General features: G+C 41.9%; 1 protein-coding gene, 1 long non-coding RNA gene and 1 other non-coding gene across 7 annotated transcripts in view; 1 reads left to right on the plus strand and 2 right to left on the minus strand.

Moving 5' to 3' along the window:
- SCMH1 (Scm polycomb group protein homolog 1) overlaps window positions 1–17,266 on the minus strand; it is a 216,212-nt gene extending 198,946 nt beyond the window's left edge. For all 5 annotated transcript variants that reach the window (XM_042246471.2, XM_060397509.1, XM_027968452.3 and 2 more), the window contains exon 1: window positions 17,139–17,266. The gene's annotated coding sequence lies outside the window, so the exon portion shown is untranslated. The remainder of the gene's footprint in view (window positions 1–17,138) is intronic.
- LOC114111142 (U6 spliceosomal RNA) lies at window positions 5,649–5,755 on the minus strand. Its single transcript, XR_003587246.1, has one exon. It is a non-coding gene; the product is annotated as a U6 spliceosomal RNA (small nuclear RNA).
- Window positions 17,267–17,418: 152 nt separating the features above from the next.
- Window positions 17,419–23,958, plus strand: LOC121819081 (uncharacterized). The gene is made up of 4 exons (XR_006059256.2): window positions 17,419–17,783; window positions 18,931–19,026; window positions 20,320–20,426; window positions 22,564–23,958. It is a non-coding gene; the product is annotated as an uncharacterized LOC121819081 (long non-coding RNA).
- Window positions 23,959–24,689: the final 731 nt, after the last annotated feature.

The following is a 24,689-nucleotide window of genomic DNA, read 5'->3' on the forward strand; positions in this document are numbered from 1 at the left end:
TGAAAGTGAAGTTGCTCAGTTGTGTCCGACTCTTGGCGACCCCATGGACTGCAGCCCACCAGGCTCCTCCATCTATGGGATTTTCCAGGCATGAGTATTGGAGTTGGGTGCCATTGCTAGTTAGTACACTACTAATATTTTAAAATGCACAGCCTTTTTCAAAAGGATCACCACGATCTACCCCAAATCTACAGAAATGATCTCCAGGTCAGGGTATTTGTCATTTCTTAATAAGTGTTCCAGCTGATTAGGCAAACTGGGGAAATACTAGCTTAGGCTGAAGTTTAACATTCAACAAAAGTCTGGTTATCTCATCCTATACTATATGAAACAATAATTGTTATTTCCCAGTAACAGAGAGGAAGGACATTACAACAATATTTATTTAGAACACACTATGAGCCTACCTGCTGCTGCTGCTACTGCTAAGTTGCTTCAGTTGTGTCCGACTCTGTGCGACCCCATAGACGGCAGCCCGCCAGGCTCCCCCATCCCTGGGATTCTCCCGGCAAGAACACTGGAGTGGGTTGCCATTTCCTCTCCAATGCATGAAAGTGAAAAGTGAAAGTGAAGTTGCTCAGTCGTGTCCTACTCTTAGCGACCCCATGGACTGTAGCCTACCAGGCTCCTCCGTCCATGGGACTTTCCAGGCAAGAGTACTGGAGTGGGGTGCCACTGCCTTCTCTATGAGCCTACCACTGTACCAGAATTCACCATTCTGGGCACCAAATATTTAAGAGGCTACCTTGTATTCCAGGATCTCGGAAGAAAACACAAGACAAGACCTACAAATCTGCAGAAAAGATAAGACCTACAAATACATCTGGGACTGCTTAACCTGTCTGATCAATGGAATGATCTAGGGATCTTTTTGGTAGATCACAGATGGCAGACAAGGGATGTAAACTCCTTACCCATCAGACAACAAAGTCATTCCCAAAATATGCTCAGTGTAAAATACAATTCCTTCTCAATAAAAAGTACAGGAGCACACAAAGAAAAAATCAAGAATATAGTCCATTAATTCAGATTTGGATTTAACTCAGAAAACTAAGATCATGGCTTCTGGTCCCATCACTTCATGGCAAATAGATGGGGAAACAGTGGAAACAGTGCCAGACTTTATTTTTTTGGTCTCTAAAGTCACTGCAGATGGTGACTGCAGCCATGAAATTAAAAGATGCTTACTCCTTGGAAGGAAAGTTATGACCAACCTAGACAGCATATTCAAAAGCAGAGACATTACTTTGCCAACAAAGGTCCATCTAGTCAAGGCTATGGTTTTTCCAGTGGTCATGTATGGATGTGAGAGTTGGACTGTGTAGAAAGCTGAGCGCTTCAGAATTGATGCTTTTGAACTGTGGTGCTGGAGAAGACTCTTGAGAGTCCCTTGGACTGCAAGGAGGTCCAACCAGTCCATCCTAAAGGAGATCAGTCCTGGGTGTTCACTGGAAGGACTGATTCTAAAGCTGATACTCCAATACTTTGGCCACCTGATGCGAAGAGTCGACTCATTGGAAAAGACCCTGATGCTGGGAGGGATTGGGGGCAGGAGGAGAAGGGGACAACAGAGGATGAGATGGCTGGATGGCATCACCAACTCCATGGACGTGAGCGTGAGTAGACTCTGGGAGTTGGTGATAGACAGGGAGGCCTGGCGTGCTGCAATTAGTGGGGTTGTTAAGGGTCCGACACGACTGAGCGACTGAACTGAACTGAGCATGCATTAGCACTTATTATTTGAACACTTACTATATCAAGCAACTAAATATAGGCTTTCGCTAATAACTAATAATCAGAAACTACCAAGAGATTAGTAGACTGATTGAACTGACATTTCTTGTTTAGAAAATGATTTATTTCAATGTAATGATGAGGGGATTTAACATATTAAAAGCAACTTGTTAGTGTTGAGAATAAAGAAGTCAACAAAACATTAATTTAACATTTTACCAAATTCAACTAGCTCTTTACAAGAAGATTACTTTGACACCTAACTATCAAGGTCAGCATTCAGTTCGGTTCAGTTCAGTTACTCAGTCATGTTTGACTCTTTGCAACCCCATGAATCGCAGCATGCCAGGCCTCCCTGTCCGTTACCAACTTCCGGAGTTTACTCAAACTCATGTCCATTGAGTCCGTGATGCCATCCAACCATCTCATCCTCTGTTGTCCCCTTCTCCTCCTGCCTTCAATCTTTCCCAGCATCAGGGTCTTTTCCAAAGAGTCAACTCTTCGCATGAGGTGGCCAAAGTATTGGAGTTTCAGCTTCAACATCAGTCCTTCCAATGAACACCCAGGATTGATTTCCTTTAGGATGGACTGGTTGGATCTCCTTGTAGTCCAAGGGACTCTCAAGAGTCTTCTCCAACACCACAGTTCAAAAGCATCAATTATTCGGCGCTCAGCTTTCTTTATAGTCCAACTCTCACATCCATACATGACCACAGGAAAAACCATAGCCTTGACTAGACTGACCTTTGTGAGCAAAGTAATGTCTCTGCTTTTTAATATGCCGTCTAGGTTGGTCATAGCTTTTCTTCCAAGGAGCAAGCATCTTTTAATTTCATGGCTGCAGTCATCATCTGCAGTGATTTTGGAGCCCCCCAAAATAAAGTCTGACACTGTTTCCACTGTTTCCCCATCTATGTCCCATGAAGTGATGGGACCAGATGCCATGATATTCTTTTTCTGAATGTTGAGCTTTAAGCCAACTTTTTCACTCTCCTCTTTCACTTTCATCAAGAGGCTTTTTAGTTCCTCTTCACTTTCTGCCATAAGGGTGGTGTCATCTGCATATCTGAGGTTACTGATATTTCCCCCTGAAATCTTGATTTCAGTTTGTGCTTCATCCAGCCTGGCATTTCGCATGATGTACTGTGCATGTAAGTTAAATAAGCAGGGTGACAATATACAGCCTAGATGTGCTCCTTTCCCGATTTGGAACCAGTCTGTTGTTCCACATTCAGTTCTAACTGTTGCTTCTTGACCTGCATACAGATATCTCAGGAGGAAGGTCAGGTGGTCTGGTGTTTCCATCTCTTTAAGAATTTTCCACAGTTTTTTTGTGATCCAGAGTCAAAGGCTTCCGCATAGTCAATAAAGCAAAAGTAGATGTTTTTCTGGAATGTTATTGCTTTTTCAATGATCCAACAGATGATGACAATTTGATCTCTGGTTCCTCTGCTTTTTCTAAATCTAGCTTGAACATCTGGAATAGCAAGCTTCATGTGCTATTGAAGCCTCACTTGGAGAATTTTGAGTATTACTTTGCTAGCATGTGAGGTGAGTGCAATTGTGCAGTAGTTTGAACATTCTTTGGCATTGCCTTTCTTTGAGAATGGAATGAAAACTGACCTTTTCCAGTCCTGTGGCCACTGCTGAGTTTTCCAAATATGCTGGCATATTGAGTGCAGCACTTTCACAGCATCATCTTTTAGAATTTGAAACAGCTCAACCGGAATTCCATCAACTCCACTAGCTTTGTTCGTAGTGATGCTTCCTAAGGCCCACTTGACTTTGCATTCTTTGCAACCCCATGGACCATAGCCTGCCAGGCTCCTCTGTCCACGTAATTCTCTAGGTAATAATACTGAAGTGGGTTGCCATTCCCTTCTCCAGAGGATTTTCCCAACCCAGGGATTGAACCTGGGTCTCCGGCATCAGAGCAGATGCTCTACCATCTGCGCCACCAGGGAAGCCCATCTGCACGTATAAGACACTGAAACAGGAAACGTTTATACGGCATGGGCCTAGCATGCACACGCAGCACATGCAGCTGTCAACAGACTGCAGGCTGTCAGTCCTATCATACGTGTCGACCAAATTGGGAACATTTTATGGAGGCATGTGTTTTAATTAAATTCCAAAGAAACAGCATGTACCATTATTTTGACTTTATTATTACTTTTTTACAAATAAGCTTTTATTTAAGAACAATTTTAGATTTACAGACGTCTACAAAGATAGTTCAGGGTTCCCATATATTCTGCACAGTTTCCCCTATTACTAGCATCTTACATTAGTATGGTACATTTGTTATAATTAATGAACCAATATGGATAAACCATTAACTGAAGTCCACATTTCATCAAGACTTCCTTGGTTTTCACTTAATATCCTTTTTCTGTTTCAGGATCCTATTATCCTTCCCAGGATAACATATTTTTGTCATCATGTCATCTTATACTCATTTTGGCTGACTTTTCTTGCCTGAGGACCTTGATAGCTTTGAGGAATACTGGTCAAGTATTTCACAGAATATCTCTCAATTGGAATTTGTCTAGTTTTCCTCATGATTATACTGGAGTTATAGGTTTGGAGGAGGAAGCCCACTGAGATAAAATTATAATAACTTTTTATCCCAACTACCAACTGGATAGTAAGCTCACTGAGGGAAAGAATCTTATTCACATTTTTGTATCCTTAGTACACAGCTGATAAATATGTGTTGGTTAAGAAGGAGGAAGTGGATTACACAAAGGGTTGAGGTGCTACAGAAACTTTGCAACTAATTAAAATAGGGGCACTTACCCTAACAAGGAAATAGTTCATCTGTTTACTCAAATTAAAAAAAAAAAGCATGACTGATTCACTAAAGTATTCACTCTTCTATTCAAGGATCCTTCTAGTTTACCTATAAGGTTGAGACAGGATTTGTTGTTTGTTGTTTAGTCACTAAGTCATGTCTGACTCTTTGCAACCCCCATGGACTATGGCCCACTGGGGTCCTTTGTCCACGGGATTTCGCAGGCAAGAAAATTGGAGTGGGTTGCCATTTCCTTCTCCAGCATATCTTACTGACCCAGGAATTGAACCCACACTTCTTGCATTGGCAGGCAGATTCTTTACCACTGAGCCACTGGGGAAACCCTGAGACAGGATATATTCAGCTAAAAAGCAAGTTAATTCTTACAAGTAAACCTCACCTCCTGTACTGACTGATGAGACCTTAGAACTGTATAACACTGCTTGTGGGGTGTATGCATGGTAAAATGGAAAGATGCATTATGGCTTAAGATAGGAGGTCTGGGTTTGAAACTGAGTTCTATCGCTAATAAATTGTATAATTTAGGCCAGATATCTTTGAGTCTCGGTTACTTTACATATGGAATGGAGCTATTAATATTTACATGACAGTGGGAATTATAACCACTGGCCCACAGAACTGGTGGACTGAATCACTACTGAGATACCCACATTTCTATTATCTTGGTATCCCTTACTACATCTTAGAGCACAGTGATTTTTTCTTTTTTTAAAATCCAATGGTCTCTGTAGTATTTCTACTTTATCTCCCTAAGGTCTTTCACACTGCTAACTATTCCTTTCTTTTTGAAATTTACTCTTGTTCCTCTGGCATTATAAATACCCCCTTTCTTCTGATTTTGCTTATCATGCAGTGATTCAGAGTACCGCTTACTGGCCAAGAGCATAGACTCTGGACCAGACAGGATTTGAACTGTCAAGAGTTCGAATTCTGGTTCCACCTCCTGCTAGTCCTATGACCTTGGATAGGTTACTTAACTCTTTTTTTTTTTCTAATTTATTTATTTTTAATTGAAGGATAACTGCTTTACAGAATTTTGTTGTTTTCTGTCAAGCCTCAACATGAATCAGCCATAGGTATACATATGGTCCCTCCCTCTGCAGATAAGGAACACTTCACGAATTTGTGTGTCATCTTTGCACAGGGGCTGTGCTAATCTTCTCTGTATTGTTCCAATTTTAGTATATGTGCTGCCAAAGAGAGCATGGTTACTTAACCCTTAGGTGCCCATTTCCCATCTGGGTTTACAGGTAGATGAGTTTACAGGTGTATAACATGCATAGTAAATACTATACAAATAGCTTGCTGTTGCTTGGGTCCCCCTCCTTAGTCTCTTCCTCTGCTACACTTCTTTAACCTCCACATACTTCACCAGGAGGATTCCATCCATGCAAAAGTGTCTTAACTTCTGTCTACCTGGAACGCATTCTTCTCTTCAGCCTACTTAGTGAATTCCTTCTCAAACTTTAAGATCCAGGTTAAATGTCATTCTCTTTCTCTCTGAAGCCTTTCCAAAAACCATCTCCCTCCTTCTGCCTTGGTAGTCAATTGTGCCTGCCCTTGTGGCCCATATACTTTGAATATATTTCAATGAGAGTCCTTGTTACACTAGATTGAAAGATGCTGAGTAACTTGAAGTTTCCTGTATTAGACCATTTCAGACCTGTAAGAACAGTTACATGATTCATTCTATAAAGAGAATATTTACCCTATTCATAAATATTCTGTATTTCTGTTGATCCTTCCCTTCCTGTATTAAGCTCATGACAAGAACTACATATTATTTCTTAAAAATACATCCCTAACACAATATTTCAGATATATAAAAAGCAATAAATAATAATGAATGGACAACCATATATCCACACCTTGGCTGAAAAAATATTTACCAATACAATTTAAGTCCCCTGTTGCTCTTCCCAGCAGTATTACTAGTCTTTTCTCACATACTTCAGAGGTACCCACTATCCTTACTTTGATACTGTATTTTTTCATTACCATGCATTTCTTTAGCATTTATTATGTAAGTATGCTTCCATAAATAATACATCAATGTTGGGCTTTATATAAATGTGTTCTGCCATTTGCTTTATTTACTCAACTTTTTTATTTGTGAGATTCACCCAAGTTACTGTACAGATCTAGTTTATTCATTTCCATTATTGTATAGAATTCCATTAGATAAATATACTATAATATTTTCTTTCTTTTATTAATTATACATTTGGATTAGTTTGAATTTTCTGCTATAAAAATGTTGCATAAATATTTTTGGAAGTCTCTTTATATATGCACAGGAGTGTTTCTAAATGGTATTTACCTAGGAGTGGAATTGCTGGATTGAGACAAAGATTGTTGGAATGTAGATTATTATTGCTTGAAATGATAAGCAAAATTGATAAACCTTTAGCCAGATTCATGACGAAAAAAAGGGGGAGAGCCTAAATCAATAAAATTAGAAATGAAAAAGGAGAAGTTACAACTGACACCACAGAAATACAAAGGACCTAAGAGACTACTTACTAGAGGCAACTATATGTCAAAAAAACGGACAGCCTAGAAGAAATGGACAAATTCTTGGAAAGATACAATCTCCCAAGACCAAACCAGGAAGAAATATCAAACACAAACAGACCAATTACAAGCACTGAAATTGAATCTGTGATTTAAAAACTCCCAATAAACAGAAGTCTAGGCAAATTCCATCTTTTGTCTGTGTACATAGCACAGACTCTGGCAGTTAAAAGACATTAATAAATATTTGTTGAATGAATGAATAAAAACTTGAAAAAACACACATAAAGAGATTAGACAATGTTTTTGAGCTCTTAATTTAGAACTGTGCCTATTAGGCTTTGTAAACTTTTATACTTAAAGAAATAAATTTAATTTAGCTTGGAGACTTTCCGGCAGTCCTTTGAGATAACCAGAGATAAGACAGAGGACCAAAAAACTGGGATTGGAAGTCCAAAACTTTAAATCATCTAACACAAATAGTTGTCTGCTCTTTTCCTAAATATCTCTAAGAACAAGTATGCTGGCTTTCATGTTTTCTATTATACTTCACAGAATATAATGACTAAAACAGCCTTATTTTCATCATGTTTGAACACCCCAGAGGAAAGTCTACAAAAGCAAATGTAAAGCAATTATAATAAATAAGAAACCACTTAGAAATGTGCCTATAATACATCAATGAGCAACAGATATACTGATTAAAATGAATATACAATTATGTACACGTTTTAATTTTAAAAGCTAACAATGGCAACAACTATAGTAAATACAGAGGGGGAAAATAATGCATCAGCCTTAAATGCTTTAAAATTTAAGGAAATTAATATATGATGACTTGTAGCAGAACCACCAGGAGGTTCAGAAAGCATAGAGTCTTCCAAAGTAAGTCATAGGAGACTGAACCATTCTGGACAAAATACAGAATCAGTAGTAAGAAGGCCTGGTTTTGAGTTGCTATTCTGACATTTACCAGCTATTTGACACTGGGCACAGCATTTAATTCACCTACACCTCAGTTTCTTATCAGTAAATAGAGTTTATAATGACCTGTCATCCTATCTAATAGGGTTTTATATGCTTCAAATTAAGCAGAAAAAATGTGTGACATCCTTCAATAATATGCAATTGTAATTATCTATCCTTCTTCAATCTTCCCATCTCCCTGACAGCGAGGATCTGTAAAAGTGTGGTTTTTTTTCCAAGCAAGGCTCAGTAGAGCTAGTATAGGCAAAAAGAGAGAGATTAGTTTGGGATTTTGCCCAGACAGGGACAGAAGGACAACAGAGCAAGGGAATAAAAGATAATGATAAAAGAGCGAATGAAATAAGCTAGAGGCTAAGAAAGCTGGATAGGGAAGGAAGTAAAAACAGGTCATGCTGAGGTCAAAGGAAAGATAGAGTAGGGACAGTCAAAGGTCAGGTAGTTGGCGAAATTTTGAACAAATATGTATGTCTTCATTTATAATTTCAGAGGTGGGCCATCTTCAGGTGAGAACAAAGCCCATGGTGTGACTACGGGAGCTGATTACTTAAAAAGATGCTCACCTCAGTTGAAGAGGCCAATGTGTTGAAGAAACAGACATCCATATGAATACTAAAGTCACTCAGGATAAGGCCAAAAATTGAGGTAGAAAGGAAGACTGTGTGTGTGAGGTCTTTAACAACAGAGAAGATGTACGTATAAGACAATGAGAGTGATATAGCCATTGCGCCAGAGAGAACAAGATTTTAACAAGTTCAGTTCAGTCCCTCAGTTGTTTACGACTCTTTGTGACCCCATGAACCACAGCACACGAGGCCTCCCTGTCCATCACCAACTCCTGGAGTTTACTCAAATTCACGTCCATTGAGTGGTGATGCCATTCAACCATCTCATCCTCTGTTGTCCCTTTCTCCTCCTGCCTTCTATCTTTCCCAGCATTAGGGTCTTTTCAAATAAGTCAGCTCTTCGTATCAGGTGGCCAAAGTATTGGGAGTTTCAGCTTCAGTATCATTCCTTCCAATGAACACTCAGGACTGATTTCCTTTAGGATGGACTGGTTGGATCTCCTTGCAGTCCAAGGGACTCTCAAGAGTCAACACCACAGTTCAAAAGCATCAACTCTTCGGTGCTCAGCTTTCTTTACAGTCCAACTCTCACATTCATACATGATTATGGGAACACTACAGCCTTGACTAGACAGACTTTTGTTGGCAAAGTAATGTCTCTGCTTTTCATATGCTGTCTAGGTTGGTCATAACTTTCCTTCCAAGGAGTAAGTGTCTTTTAATTTCATGGCTGCAGTAACCATCTACAGTAATTGGAGGCCAAAAAACTAAAGTCTGCCACTGTTTCCCCATCTATTTGCCATGAAATAATGGGACCAGATGCCATGATTTTTGTTTTCTGAATGTTGAGCTTTAAACCAACTTTTTCACTCTCCTCTTTCACCTTCACCAAGAGGCTCTTTAGTTCTTCGCTTTCTGACAAAAGGGTCATGTCATCTGCATATCTGAGGTTATTAATATTTCTCCCAGTAATCTTGATTCCAGCTTGTGCTTCCTTCAGCCCAGTGTTTCTCATGATGTACTCTGCATAGAAGTTACATAAGCAGGGTGACAATATACAGCCTTGACGTACTCCTTTTCCTGTTTGGAACCAGTGTGTTATTCCATGTCCAGTTCTAATTGTTGCTTCCTGACCTGCATACAGGTTTCTCAAGAGGCAGATCAGGTGGTCTGGTATTCCCATCTCTTTCAGAATTTTCCACAGTTTATTATGATCCACACAGTCAGAGGCTTTGGCATAGTCAATAAAGCAGAAATAGATGTTTTTCTGGAACTCTCTTGCTTTTTCCATGATCCAGCAGATGCTGGCAATTTGATCTCTGATTCCTCTACCTTTTCTAAAACCAGCTTGAATATCTGGAAGTTCACGGTTCATGTACTGTTGAAGCCTCACTTAGAGAATTTTGAGCATTACTTTACTAGCGTGTGAGATGAGTGCAACTGTGCAGTACTTTGAGCATTCTATGGGAATGGAATGAAAACTGGCCTCTTCCAGTCCTGTGGCCACTGCTGAGTTTTCCAAATTTGCTGGCATATTGAGTGCAGCACTTAAATAGCATCATCTTTTAGGACTTGAAATAGCTCAGGTGGAATTCCATCACCTCCACTAGCTTTGTTCATAGTGATGCTTCAAGGCCCACTTGACTTCACATTCCAGGATGTCTGGCTCTAGGTGAGTGATCACACCATCATGATTATCTGGGTCATGAAGATATTTTTTGTATAGTTCTTCTGTGTATTCTTGCCACCTCTTCTTAATATCTTCTGCTTCTGCTAGGTCCATACCATTTCTGTCCTTCATTGTGCCCATTTTTGCATGAAATGTTCCCTTGGTATCTCTCATTTTCTTGAAGAACTCTCTAGTCTTTCCCATTCTATTGTTTTCTTCTATTTCTTTGCACTGATCTCTGAGGAAGGCTTCCTTATCTCTCTTTTCTATTCTTTGGAACTCTGCATTTAAATAGGTATACCTTTCCTTTTCTCCTTTGCTTTTCACTTCTCTTTTCTCAGCTATTTGTAAGACCTCCTCAGACAACCATTTTGCCTTTTTGCATTTCTTTTTCTTAGGGACAGTCTTGATCACTGCCTCCTGTACAATGTCACTAACCTCTGTCTGTAGTTCTTCAGGCACTCTATCAGATCTAATCCCTTCAATCTATTTATCACTTCCACTGTATAGTCATAAGGGATTTGATTTAGGTCATACCTAAGTGGTCTAGTGGTTTTCTCTACTTTCTTCAATTTAAGTCTGAATTTGGCAATAAGGAGTTCATGATCTGAGCCAGTCAGCTCCCGGTCTTGTGCTTGCTGACTGTATAGAGCTTCTCCATCTTTGGCTGCAAAGAATACTACTACTACTAAGTCACTTCAGTCGTGTCCAACTCTGTGTGACCCCACAGATGGCAGCCCACCAGGCTTGCCCATCCCTGGGATTCTCCAGGCAAGAACACTGGAGTGGGTTGCCATTTCCTTCTCCAGTTTTCCTTTAAAATTGGGGGAAGTTACAGTTCAGTACACACAGGCAAAGTCATAGCAGGAGCCTCTAAAATTTCAGTGTTGACCATCTGGTGATGTCCATGTGTAGGGTCTTCTCTTGTGTTGTTGGAAGAGGGTGTTTGCTATGACCAGTGCATTCTCTTGGCAAAACTCTGTTAGCCTTTGGCCTGCTTTATTTTGCACTCCAAGGCCAAACTTTCTTATTACTTCAGGTATCTCATGACTTCCTACTTTTGCATTCCAGTCCCCTATGATGAAAAGGACATCTTTTTTTGATATTAGTTCTAGAAAATCTTGTAGGTCATCATAGAACCATTCAACTTCAGCTTCTTCGGCATTAGTGGTTGGGGCATAGACTTGGGTTACTGTGATAATGAATGGTTTGCCTTGGAAATGAACAGAGATCATTCTGTCATTTTTGAGATTGCAAACAAGTACTGCATTTTGGACTCTTTTGTTGACTATGAGGGTTACTCTATTTCTTCTAAGGTATTCTTGCCCACAGTAGTAGATATAATGGTCATCTGAATTGAATTCGCCTATTCCAGTTCATTTTAGTTCACTGATTCCTAAAATGATTTGATGTTCACTCCTGCCATCTCCTGTTTCACCACTTCCAATTTACCTTGATTCACGGAATGTGTGGAATAGTGGTTGCACAAAAGATTACAGTCAGCCTTATCTCTTTCCTTTTGCAAAGAGCGGTGTAGGAGAGTGAGCAAGTACTCTTACTCTACTGGCTCCCATTTAAGGCCAGAACACACATAAAACATCCCATAAAACGGTTGACAGTTTAGGAAACAGGAGTTTCAGAGAACAAGTGGAAAGGTTTGAAAGGGAGCAACAAGCAGGATTGGGAGAGAGTAAAAGGAAGCCAAGTCAGCACCAGAATAACAGTACAGAAGAAAAACACATGATTGGAGGAACTAGGACAAAGATAACAGAGAATAAGACTTGCTCGGTTCATATGGCCAAAGGTTATCAAAATAATTCGTTCCAGCAGTTCTCTGATGGCTAGGGAGTTAGCACTAAGCCCTTGGCAATGGTTTGGTTAAAATCCCTCATTTACAGATGTGGGTAACATTTGAGTATCTATTATATATTTTTCACATTATGTAAAGTGCAATACACACACTACTTTAGTTAAGCCTTACACCTACACTTTCCCTCATTTATTTATTTATAAAATGAGGGAACTGAGGATCACAGAAGCAAAGTGACCAGCCCTGGGCTGTATTATTTAGTGACACTGAGGACCCAGGCTTCTTTTTCAAATCTAAATAAGTATGGAAATATAAAAAAGAATTTGAAATTAGAACATCTTTAGTCACTTTCTTCTTCTTTTTAGTTACTTTCCACCAGTGAGATTTTGTATGTTTTTAACTCCACTAAGCCTGTCTACCAAACAAGGTTATTGCAAAGATTAAGCAACAACTAAAAAATAAATCCTAGGAGCTATCTTTTTCAACTTATTTTCAAACGTGAATTTCTTACTTGGTTTATTTCAAACACAAATTCAAAGTTTCTAAATTAACGCCTACAGATTTTACAGTTAGGAGACTGAGGCAGAGAGGAAGGATCGACAATCTGTGGCTCCCTAGTATGTTTAGGCTCAAGTCCACGCTTCAGGTGGCCCCAGCCCACCTCTCTAGCCACATCTCTCACTACTGACTTACACAAATATAATACTTAACCTCTGGCAATTATTAAGTTTTAAAAACATATAATTTCCCCATTTTGTAGTTATTTAATCTATTTCAATGTGTTCTCCAAGGCCTAAATAAAATTCACCTTGAGTGTAAAGCCTAACCTTTCCCAACTGTTAAGAAATGATGGCTCTACCTTTTGAACTTCTGTATCGCTTTGCTTTACCTCCCTCAAAGTATTTACTGCCTTTTAATTTAGTCAAGCATGAAAAAATTTCATTTCTGCCAGCGGAGCTTAAGTCCCTTAAAGGTAGTTGGAAGAGAACTAGCATTTACTTTGCATCTCTGAAGTGCCAATTGCTTTTCTAGTGTGTGTGTATACACATTACAGTATATATACACACACACATTACTTCAGGTAATCTTTGTGACACCCCACAAAGCAGAAATCTATTTTTTACACATAACGATACTGAAAGTCACAGAGGTTAAACAATTTGCTTACAGTCTTAAGGCTAGTAAGCAACACAGCTCAGATTTGAATCTTGGTCTTTCTAAACCAAAGCCTAGGTTCTTAACTATACTCTTTCCAGAAACCATGGGTATATTTATCCTTACTACTGATTGCTTCCTATCTATCCACAGAAAAACATCTATGGACTTTTTGTCATTAAGTATTAGCAGAAAGGATTTGATATAGGTTATCTGTTCTCCTGCTTTTCAAGACTAAGAACAGATTTTTCAGACCCAACACGACTAATATGAGATCAGAATAAAGATGAACAGATTAGAATCCTGCTTCCAGGAAGGAAAAGTAAAAAACCATTACTTTCCCATTCCTGCATTTATAAATTCCTTCTCCTCTGAGGTTTCCACCATCTGGTTATATCAATCCTTATCCCTCCTCCTCATCTGTCTTCTACCACCCTCCCGATTAATCCCTTATATTCACTGCACCTGGGTCACAATCTCTCTTCTCTGCATCCTAAATCACTTCACTACTGATGCAGAAGACTCGTTCCATACAACAGCCTCCCAGCTCCCTGCCACACTTAGCTTCACCAGCCTTCACCTTTGCTGTACTTCAGCAATCCACACACAGACCTAGCTGTTGGTGAGAAGAGCTTCTTCACATCTGACAATTTAACTCTAATATTCCACTTTCTGACCACAACCTCTTTTTTTTCCTATTTTACTTCTACCACATTTGCTCACTGATCTCACTTAAAAAAATCACAAAACCTCTGAGTCCCAAACTGAAATCATTATCCAATATTTCCTGTCTCAGTTAATGTCACCATCATCTCCCCAGTCACCCAAGTCAAAAACCTGAACATCACACTGGACTACTCACCTTCTGATCTACACACCCAATCAATCATAAAGCCTCACAGATTCTCTCAACTTCATCCCTCTCTCTTCATCCCTATAATCACATTTTAAAACTATTCAAGCATATCTATAAAAACCTTTCAGTGATTAAAAAAAATCACCCACTGAATTCATTTCAAGATACTTATGCATACAAGGTTCACCATGACATGGACTCTGATTGTATTTTCAGTCTCACAACTTACCACTTATATCGCCATTGTTATTTCTTAGCAGTACCAAACTGCTTGTGGTTCCCTAGGCAAGCTATCGGAGAAGGCAATGGCATCCCACTCCAGTGTTCTTGCCTGGAGAATCCCAGGGACGGCAGAGCCTGGTGGGCTGCCGTCTATGGGGTCGCACAGAGTCAGACACGACTGAAGCGACTTGGCAGCAACAGCAGCAGGCAAGCTATTCCTTTTCTCACACTGATGTCTTTCCTCACACTGATGTCTTTCCTCAAGCTATTCTTTCTATTTGAAGCACATTTTTTTTTTCCTCATCTTTGTTTGACTTACTTCTACTTACCATTTAGGACTTGGGCTAGGTGTCATCTCTTCCTCAAGCCTCCCCTCAAGTCCTGAGCTAGTCTGAGTGCCCTCCCCTTGGTGCAAGTATCAAGCGGCAAAGCTCTCACTTTTTATTCTGAGATGACCTATTTTAGCATCTAATTTACCATTTCCACAAGGATTGGAAATGTATCTTACTTATCTCTGTCTACCCAGTTAACATAGTACATAGCATAGTGCCTGACATACAGTAGATACATTAAGTATAAAGTTTAGAAGATATTGCCTTTACATTTTCAGTAGGAGAGTCACACCAGTTCTTTCTCATAATTTTTTAGTATTTCCCACTATTAACTCCAAGTCCTTTGAAGGGAAGGAATCAGAGTTTTTCCTGAGTCTGTACAGTTCTGTACAGAACGGTGCTATACAGTCTTATCCAACTTACATAAAAGGGAAACAGTATTTGCACAAACATACCAGAAATCAAAACTTGACCTGTGCTGCAAACTTCAAAACCACTGACCAACTGAAAAAATGAAGACATAAGAAGAAAGATAAAGAACCAATTCTGACTGCTGGCATGTGCTTGTTTATGTTATTTTGTTTAAAATATAAACAGGGTCCAAGATACAAGAGCTTGACATTTTATCTATAAGGCCATCACATCTCTCCTAAGTTTAAAAAATTACTAACCTGCAGGGTTTCTTAGGCAGGGGTTCAGGATGTTGGTAAAGACCCTATTTAAAAACATAATCCCATAAACCAAGGCTAAGTGATGAAAAAGTGGGAAAAAAAATGCTGGTTGGTATGTGAGCAACAACAACAACAACATGTCCTTTTTCATAGTAATTTTGGGCCTCGTGTCGGTAGTAATAAAGAGGGCAAAGAGTTCAATATAATAAAGCATTTCCCTCTCCAACTAAATATTAAATTGCAGTCTGGCATCAAATGAGATCTCAATGCTTTTCCAGTATAAAAAATAATAAGCTCTTCTATTTGCATGGTGCACTGCAACACTTCAATATACACAGGCTCATTTGATAAAGTGTTTATAGACATTTTAAAAAAATGAGGGCAAAGCCAAAATTTTCCACAAAATAAGAACTTTTAGTTGGTTTAAACAAACAGTACTAGATGTCTTTTTTTTTTTTTTTAAGTTCAAAACGCAGTACAGAAATGAGTAAAGGAATAGAGTACGTTATATTTAAGCAGGACACTCCTTGGAGCCAAAAAGAGTTTCTTGCAGAAATTTAATAGGTTTTGTCTCCTGGCTTACACTAAGAAGCTCTCCTTTAAAGGGCAAACTAGAGTTTATTGAGAGAAGGAATGAGAGAACCCCAGCCTATGACAAACAACTGAAGGGAAGTGGAATCAGTTAGTGAAGACAAGGCTCCGGGGACATGATCTTCAGCTATCTTAATGGGTGTCCATTAGGGAACAGAAGTAGGAAGAATTGGAGGCATCTGTTTCTTTCAACCAAAACAAACAAACAAAAATTTCGAAACACCAAAGCTTTCCAGGAACGAATAGGTTTCCTAGGGAAGAGATTAGTTTCCCGTCACTGGAGAAGATCTTCAAATAGACTGGTCAAATTATGAGGGTAGAATTTGGGATTTTCGAAGCTACTTTGGTATGGGGCGAGAGAAATGGATCCTAGATGACTTTTAAATTCCTTTCCAATCTGGAGACGTTCTGGGGTTCACCTATCTCCTGGAAACCCCTTTTCATTCCTCTGGGGCTGGCCCACAGCCGTGCCCACGTGTCCAAGCCCTCCTGGTCCCTGGCTCACCTCAGTGCCCACAGTCCCCCGCCCCCGTCGGAGGTTGGAAACAGGCTCTCCCCGCCCGTTTCCGGCGGCACACGTGAGTTGTCCCAGCGCAGCTCCCGCAGCCGGAGCCAGCCCGGAGGACGCGGCTGACAGCTCCCCGCCCTTCGCACCTCCGACCCTCAGCTGGGCCAGGAAGCCCGCCGACCTCGGTCCTCGCCCGCCCCGAACCGGATCCGACCGGCGAGGATCCACAGGCATCTCTCAGCTCTCCTGTCGGAGCAGACTGACAGCTCCTCCGACTCCTGGCCCTCGGCCCAAAGCCAACACTCTCCGGCCGACCCAGCCCCGCTAGCTTGGACAGAACGACCCCCGCTCGGACGCACGCGATGCTGACCCTCCAGAGTCCCCGTGTCCTTGAGTTTTCCCCTCGCGGAGCCCCGGGGTGCCCCTACTGAGAGAGGGCCGCGGGCCGGATACTGGGCCCCGCCGGACCGGCCGCGGATGCAGAACGCCGCGGGGCTTCCAGGACCGCTGAGTAGGCGGGCGACAGCAGCGCTCGGACCCCTGACAGGCTGACCGGCCAGGACACACAGACGGACAGTAGGGCCCGAGGGGCGGGGGCAGCGGCCCGGCCGGTCCCGGCGCCTCCTTCTCGCCCGGGGCGGCCCCTGGCGGCCCAGGCCCCTCAGGGCGCGGGCTTTCCTGGCGAGCGGAGGCGGCCACCGAGGCGCTTACCTGCGGGCGCAGCGACGGCGCGGGGCGGCTCACTCCCTGCCCGCCGCCATGTTTCCGCTGCGCAGCGAGCGAGAGAGGACGCGCGGAGGGGGCGGGCGGGGGCGGCTCCGGAGAGCAGCGGCGGCGGCCGGTCGGCCGGCGGGCTGGCGGGCGGCGGGGGGCTCGACCGAGGCGGCGGCAGCGGCGGCGGCGGCGGCGGCTGAGGCGGGGGCGGGGCGGGGGCTCCCTGGCCCCGCCCCCCGGGCCTCCCGCCGTGGGGTGGCGCGCGCCTGGGCGGTTGGGCCGGCGCGGAGCCGGGGGCCGGAGGAGGCAGGGGGAGTGTGTGTCGGGGGGTGGTGAGTACGGGTATGGCGCCCCCAAGCGGCCCGGCCGAGCCAGCGCCCGCAGTCTGCCTCCTCCCGCCTTGTACCCCGCGGCCCAGATCCACACCCCCAACTGGCCCTGCGCGCCCCCTCTCAAGGGAGGGCAAACTGAGGCGTGGAGAGGGTTCGGGGACCAGGTGGTGGGTGACGTTAAGCGAGTTACCTCGAATCTTTACCGCAGGACCCTCACCTCTAAAGGAATATCGTTCAATCCAGACGGCTGGTGTGAAGATAAAATAAGTTAATGCTTGTGAAGCCCAGGAGAAAAAGTGCTGGGCACCCAGTAAGTAAATGCTCAGTAAATAGAAGATGCCACCGTCCTTTAACTGGTTGATCCATTCAACAAGTACTTAATGCATTGAGCCCTATCCATGTACCTGTTTGCAGGCTGGTTCTGTCAGTAAACAGTTTTTGCTGCACTCCTCTGGTTAAATGGCCTGTCCACTTGGACCATCTCTGTTTTAGCAGAGAGGAAACTGAAGCTCTGGAAGGTGAAGCTACTTGTCCGAGGTCACCCAGCCAGTAAATGACTGAGTGGAGATTCACCTCCAACCTGACTTCAAAGCCTGTGTTCTGCCAGCAGGGAGTCATCAGCTGTCAGGATGGGTCAGAGGAGGCACTTTGAGAGTCATACCCTTTCAAGCTGGTTCTTGAAAGAGCCTGCAAGAAAGAAGCTTATTTCAGGCAGAGGGATGGATGTGTGCAAGGGCTTAAAGACACATGATAGCGGATGGCTGGTTGGTGTAACTGGTGGCACAGGAATATGGGAGACTGTGGATATGGTGCTGAAGGAGGTTTTTGTGTACCTAGAATGACAATTAATGTCCTTGTATGTAATTTATTTTATAGACCAGTGGTTTTCATAGTATGTAGTTCTGGTACTCCTTGGTGTCCCTGAGATCTTTCAGAGGTCAGTGAGCTCAAAATTATTTTCATAATAATGCTAAATGTGATTTGCTTTTTTCACTGTGATTCTCTAATGAGTGTATGGTGAAGTTTTCCAAAGACTACAGGACAGATGATATTTTCAACACATTAAATGCGGAAACAGATTTGAGAATCCAGCTGTCTTCTTTAAGCCAGGTGTTAAAAAAAACTTGTACAAATGTAAGACACCACTTTTCTCATCAATATTTTGTTTTAGAAATTACAGAAATTTTTAAATTAAAATGTGATTATGTTAACATGTAATGGGTTTATTGTAATTTTAAGTGAATTAATAAAATTTTAGAAATTTCTGTTTTAATTCCTAACATGGTAAGTGTTGTTAGAAGTAACAAACAGCACATGAAAAATCTCTTCAAGTTCCTCCATAATTTTTAGAGTGGAAAGGGGTCCTGAGCCCAAAAGGCTTATGAATACCTGCAATAGCCAGTAAGAGGCTATTGAAGTTGAAGCAGGAGAGTGACTAAATCAGATTTTCATTTCAGAAAGAACTTTCAAGATCCAAGCCCAGCCTGGAGGGGTGAGCCCGCGAGGCGTAGGCATGCTAGACAGAAGGGCAGAAACAGAGAAGTGCGGGGCGGGTAAGCAACAGAGCTAGGACCCAGATGAGACTGGTCTTTGTATTCTTCATCTGGTACCCCTCACACCCTGACAAGCACCAGAGGGAGTGTTTTATTGCTTCATTTCCACTGAGTGCTGTGTAGGGAGGCTTCTGCTCACATTTGCGATGGACATTAGGGCTGTTTCTGACCTCAGCACGCTGTTTCTGCTTCTGTTGCCCACTTTCTAAGCAGTCAAGTGAGGTAGGCAGATGAGAGGAAAAGAGGAGGTTACCGATGGTCTTGTGAGTGAGCCTGAGAATCCTGGCAGAGGGTTCCGCAGAGCTACACAGCCCAGGGTATCCTTCACATACTTTGAGGGCTCATAGGTGAGGGGAAAAACAATTGTATCAAAACCTCTGCTGTCAGGAAAGCTATTTTTGATGTGAAGTTCCCCAAAGTTTTGAGACTCTGTTCCTTAACATTAAAAAAAAAAAAAAAGTGTCCATATCAAGTGAGAATCTTCTAAAGGTATATTATAAACTTCCTGCTGCCGCTAAGTAGCTTCAGTCGTGTCCTAGCCATCCTTATTTAAGAAATAGAAGTAAACTTAGTATTTTCTTGATTTATTATAAACATGCACTGGTAGCAATCAGGCTTTATTATTAAGGAATCCTCTTGGACTATAGAGTTAAGGACTCTATTTCACCTTATTGAATGGCCCCAGAAGGCTGTGCTTTGGGGGTTCCCATGGGGGGTTCTTAAAGTTTCTGGCTTTCAGTTGCCACTTCTGCTGTCATTATGCCTATGCCTTTTATACCTGCTTCTAATTTGCTGAAGCCAAGAAGGTGCGCAGTCTAAGCTTACTGGAGTTGCATCAGATAGCCTCTAAGCAAGGGTCTGAGGGACTGTCCTGAGATGAGGCACTAGAAAGGTCAACTGCACAGGCAGTAAAGTGGGGTAGTTGATGAACTGTGGCCTTAGCCTTAACCTATTTGGTTTCGCTTTCTTCCATTATAAGATGGGGACAGTCACATACAGTACCTATCACGTTGAGTTGCTAAAAGGATTAACCCAAAGCATTTAGTTTGTATTATCAGTTCTGTTCACAGATCAATTTATTCTTAGCTCCAGTTCCATTAGATAATTCCATAGGAGTCCTCAAACTCTGTGGGTTAAAGACCAGAATCATGACTTTCCATCCTAAACCTTCTCTTTCTGTTTGTGCTCCCCATTTCAGACAATGCCACCACCATACGCCCAGTCACCCAATCTTAAAACCATAGTAGTGCTTCTTTTTAAGTCTTTTTTTTTTTTTTTCCTTCCCTTTTCCAGCCATGCTGTGCAGCTTGCGGGATCTTAGCTCTCCTGTTGGGGATTGTACCTGGGCCACAGCAGTGGAAGTGCTGAGTCTTAACCACTGGACCACCAGGGATTTTCTGGTAGTACCTCTAAAAATTCCTCCCTGTCCTCCACATCCAGTCAGTTTTCAAAGCAAATAGTTGCCAGTGTTTTCCCTAGTCACTGCCTTTTCCCTAGTCAAGGTGCGGTTCCCTGGACTATCAGAGATGTAACCTAATTCTTGACTCTCTTCTATTTGCCTTCCACAACTGCCAGATCCTGGAAGCATCATGCCTACAGGACAAATTCCACACTTTTTAGCCCTGTCTTCAAGGTTCATTGGGCTTCCCAGGTGGCTCAGTGATAAAGAATCCCCCTGCCAATGCAGGAGACACAAGAAACGCAGGTTCTGTCCCTGGGTAGTGAAGATCCCCTGGAGGAGGAATGGCAACCCACTCCAGAATTTTTGCCTGAGAAAATCCTATGGACAGAGGAGCCTGGATACAGTCCATGGGGTCACAAAAAGTCAGACACAACTGAGGTCATTATGATCTGGCCACAACTCTTTGTTTCTAAATTTATTTCTTTCCTCCTTTATTTGCTCCTTGATTCACATGTAAATTTTCTACATTTTTCCTTTGCTGTCCTTTTTGACATATGTTCTTTGCTTCTCTGGGTTTTTCCATATACTGTTCTGTCTTCTAGAATACCTTGGTCTCCATCTCTGTGTGTCCAAACCTTACCACTCTTTTAAAACTTTGATTCCATGCTGCCTTCAAAAGCCTTACGTGATCTTCTAGCTTGTATGTGCCGTGCTTAGTCGCTCAGTCGTGTCTGACTCTACAACCCTACAGACTGTAACCCTCACCAGTCTCCTCTGTGCATGGGGATTCTCCAGGCAGGAATACTGGAGTGGGTTGCCATGTCCTCCTCCAGGGGATCTTCCCAACCCAGGGACTGAATCCAGGTCTTCCGCATTGCACGTGGATTCTTTACCGTCTGAGCCACCCAGGGAAGCTTCCCCTCCAGTTTGTATAATAAAAGCCAACAATTATGTAATGCCAAGGAAGAGCCAGGAACTCTTCTGGGTGCTTTATGTGCACTCTCTTATTTAATTTTTATGACAATTTAATTTTCACAGCAAATCTATGCAGTGAGAGTTACTATGATCTGCGTTTTACAGATGAGAAAACTGAGGAACAGGGAGCTAAAGTGACTTGTCCAAGGTCACAGAGCTAGTAAATGGTGAAGCCAGAATTGGAATCCAGGCAGCCTGGCTCCTGTTAGCTCTCAGGTCAGGGCGTGCAAACCTCTCTTAAGGCCTCGGTCACTTTCTGCCTCCTTATTGGTTAACATGACTTATCTTGTCTACTTGAAAGTGAAAGTGCTAGTTGCTCAGTCGTGTCCACACTTTGCAACCCCATGTGCTGTAGCTCACCAGGCTCCTCTGTCCATGGAATTTTCCAGGCAAGATACTGAAGTGGGTAGCCATTTCCTTCTCCAGGGGATCTTCCTGACGTAGGGATCGAACCTGGGGTCTTCTGCACTGCAGGCAGATTCTTTACCATCTGAGCCACCTATCTTGTCCACTGATACAGTAAATTTTTTGAGAGTAGATTAAAAAAATTGATCTATAACAGTATCTTCTGAAGTTCTTGAACTGGTAAGTATTTATTTACCAGTTCATTCTATACCAGAACATTCTATAGCAATAAAAATAAATGATCCAAAGCAGGATTGACAAACAATGGTCCTTGGGCTAAATCTGACCCAATTCCTATTTGTGTATGGTCCAAGAGCTAAGATCTTTTTTTCCAAATTTTATTTTTTTAATTATGGAAGTATGATAACATATTTATAGGAGACTTGGAAAATATAGAACAAGGTTGCATATAGTTCCACTGTATAATCATTTTAAGTAGATAAATTAAGACTTAGTTGGAATTTCAATAACAAACTCTCAAATTATTGGAATGAATATGTAGAGAAGTACAAGGATAAAGTGTTTCTGCTTTATTGACTATGCCAAAGCCTTTGACTATGTGGATCACAATAAACTGTGGAAAATTGTGAAGGACATTGGAATACCAGACCACCTGACCTGCCTCTTGAGAAACCTATATGCAGGTCAGGAAGCAACAGTTAGAATCAGACATGGAACAACAGACTGGTTCCAAATAGGAAAAGGAGTATGTCAAGGCTGTATATTGTCACCCTGCTTATTTAACTTCTATGCAGAGTACATCATGACAAATGCTGGGCTGGAAGAAGCACAAGCTGGAATCAAGATTCCCAGGAGAAATATCAATAACCTCAGATATGCAGATGACACCACCTTATGGCAGAAAGTGAAGAGGAGCTAAAAAGCCTCTTAATGAAAGCAAAAGAGGAGAGTAAAAAAGTTGGCTTAAAGCTCAACATTCAGAAAACAAAGATCATGGCATCTGGTCCCATCACTTCATGGGAAATAGATGGGGAAACAGTGGAAACAGTGTCAGACTTTTTTTGGGGGGGCTTCAAAATCACTGCAGATGGTTATTGCAGCCATGAAATTAAAAGACGCTTATACTCCTTGGAAGAAAACTCATGACCAACCTAAATAGCATATTCAAAAGCAGAGACATTACTTTGCCAACAAAGGTCCGTCTAGTCAAGGCTATAGTTTTTCTAGTGGTCATGTATGGATGTGAGAGTTGGACTGTGAAGAAAGCTGAGCGCCGAAGAATTGATGCTTTTGAACTGTGGTATTGGAGAAGACTCTTGAGAGTCCCTTGGACTGCAAGGAGATCCAACCAGTCCATTCTGAAGGAGATCAGCCCTGGGATTTCTTTAGAAGGAATGATGCTAAAGCTGAAACTCCAGTACTTTGGCCACCTCATGTGAAGAGTTGACTCCTTGGAAAAGACTCTGATGCTGGGAGGGATTGGGGGCAGGAGGAGAAGGGGACGGTAGAGGATGAGATGGCTGGATGGCATCACTGACTCAATGGACGTGAGTTTGAGTGAACTCCGGGAGTTCGTGATGGAAGGGAGGCCTGGCGTGCTGCGATTCATGGGGTTGCAAAGAGTCGGACACGACTGAGCGACTGAACTGAACTGAACTGAACTGAGACCTGAAAAGCACTGTGAACTGATTAAATATAATTAATATTTATACAATTTTTATACAACAGTAGGATACAAATTCAAGTTCCCATAGACTGTCAACTAGGAGACATTGGAACATATCCAGGAACATAAAACAAGATGTGAAATTTCATGGTCTAAAGATATTGCAATCATACAGAGTCTGTTCTCATCACTGTGGAATTATGTTAGAAATCAATATCAAAAGGTGTTTGAAAATAATCCACATATTTTCAAGTGCAATATGACATTTACCAAGAGAGATCTTCGACTTAGCCATTGAAAGCCTCCATAAAGTTAGAATGAAAAAAACAGAGGGTGATTGCAGAGAAAAAAGCATTTACATAAGCAATTAGTATCAAAATGAGAAATTAATATTGAGGATACTTCCAACAAAATCCCATGTACATGGAAATTAAATTAATTTTACACTTTTTAAGTGGTTGAAAAAAGAATATGTCATGACGTGTGAAACTTTAATGCCAATAAAGGTTTATTGGAATCCAGACAGGATTTCTATGGCTGCTTTTGTATCACAGTGGGTTTTATGACATGTAAAGCCTGCAGTATTTACTCTTTGGCCATTTATAGAAAAACTTGCCAATCACTGATCTACAGCTACATGTAATAACATGAAAATGTCTTTGAAACAGCACTGAACAAAAAAGTATAAGCAGTATGCCACTTACATAAAGCTTAAAAATAAGCAAAACAGTACCAGTTTTGTTTAGGGACCCACATGCAGTACGAGTATAAAGACATGCATGGAAACAATAAACAATAAATTCAGGGGAAAGGTTATCTCTAGGGGTTGGGGTGGGCATGCCTTTGGAACAGAGTCCACAGGGAATTTTAACTGTTTGCAAGCAAGGTGGAGGGTATACAGCATTCCTTGTATTAAAAATTAAAAGATAACATGTAATACTGACAAAAATGTTTCATAAGAAATGAATAAATGAGGTTCAGGGACTTTTAACTTCTATTTTGGCTGGTTGAAAATATATTTGGCTTTTACCTATAGCTAAGGTGTTATGGTTGGAGAAGGCAATGGCAACCCATTCTAGTACTCTTGCTTGGAAAATCCCATGGACAGAGGAGCCTGGTAGGCTGCAGTCCATGGGGTCGCTAAGAGTCGGACACGACTGAGCGACTTCACTTTCACTTTTCACTTTCATGCATTGGAGAAGGAAATGGCAACCCACTCCAGTGTTCTTGCCTGGAGAATCCCAGGGACCGGGG

This window comes from Ovis aries, chromosome 1, assembly GCF_016772045.2.
Source record: "Ovis aries strain OAR_USU_Benz2616 breed Rambouillet chromosome 1, ARS-UI_Ramb_v3.0, whole genome shotgun sequence".
Taxonomy (NCBI): Eukaryota; Metazoa; Chordata; class Mammalia; order Artiodactyla; family Bovidae; genus Ovis; species Ovis aries.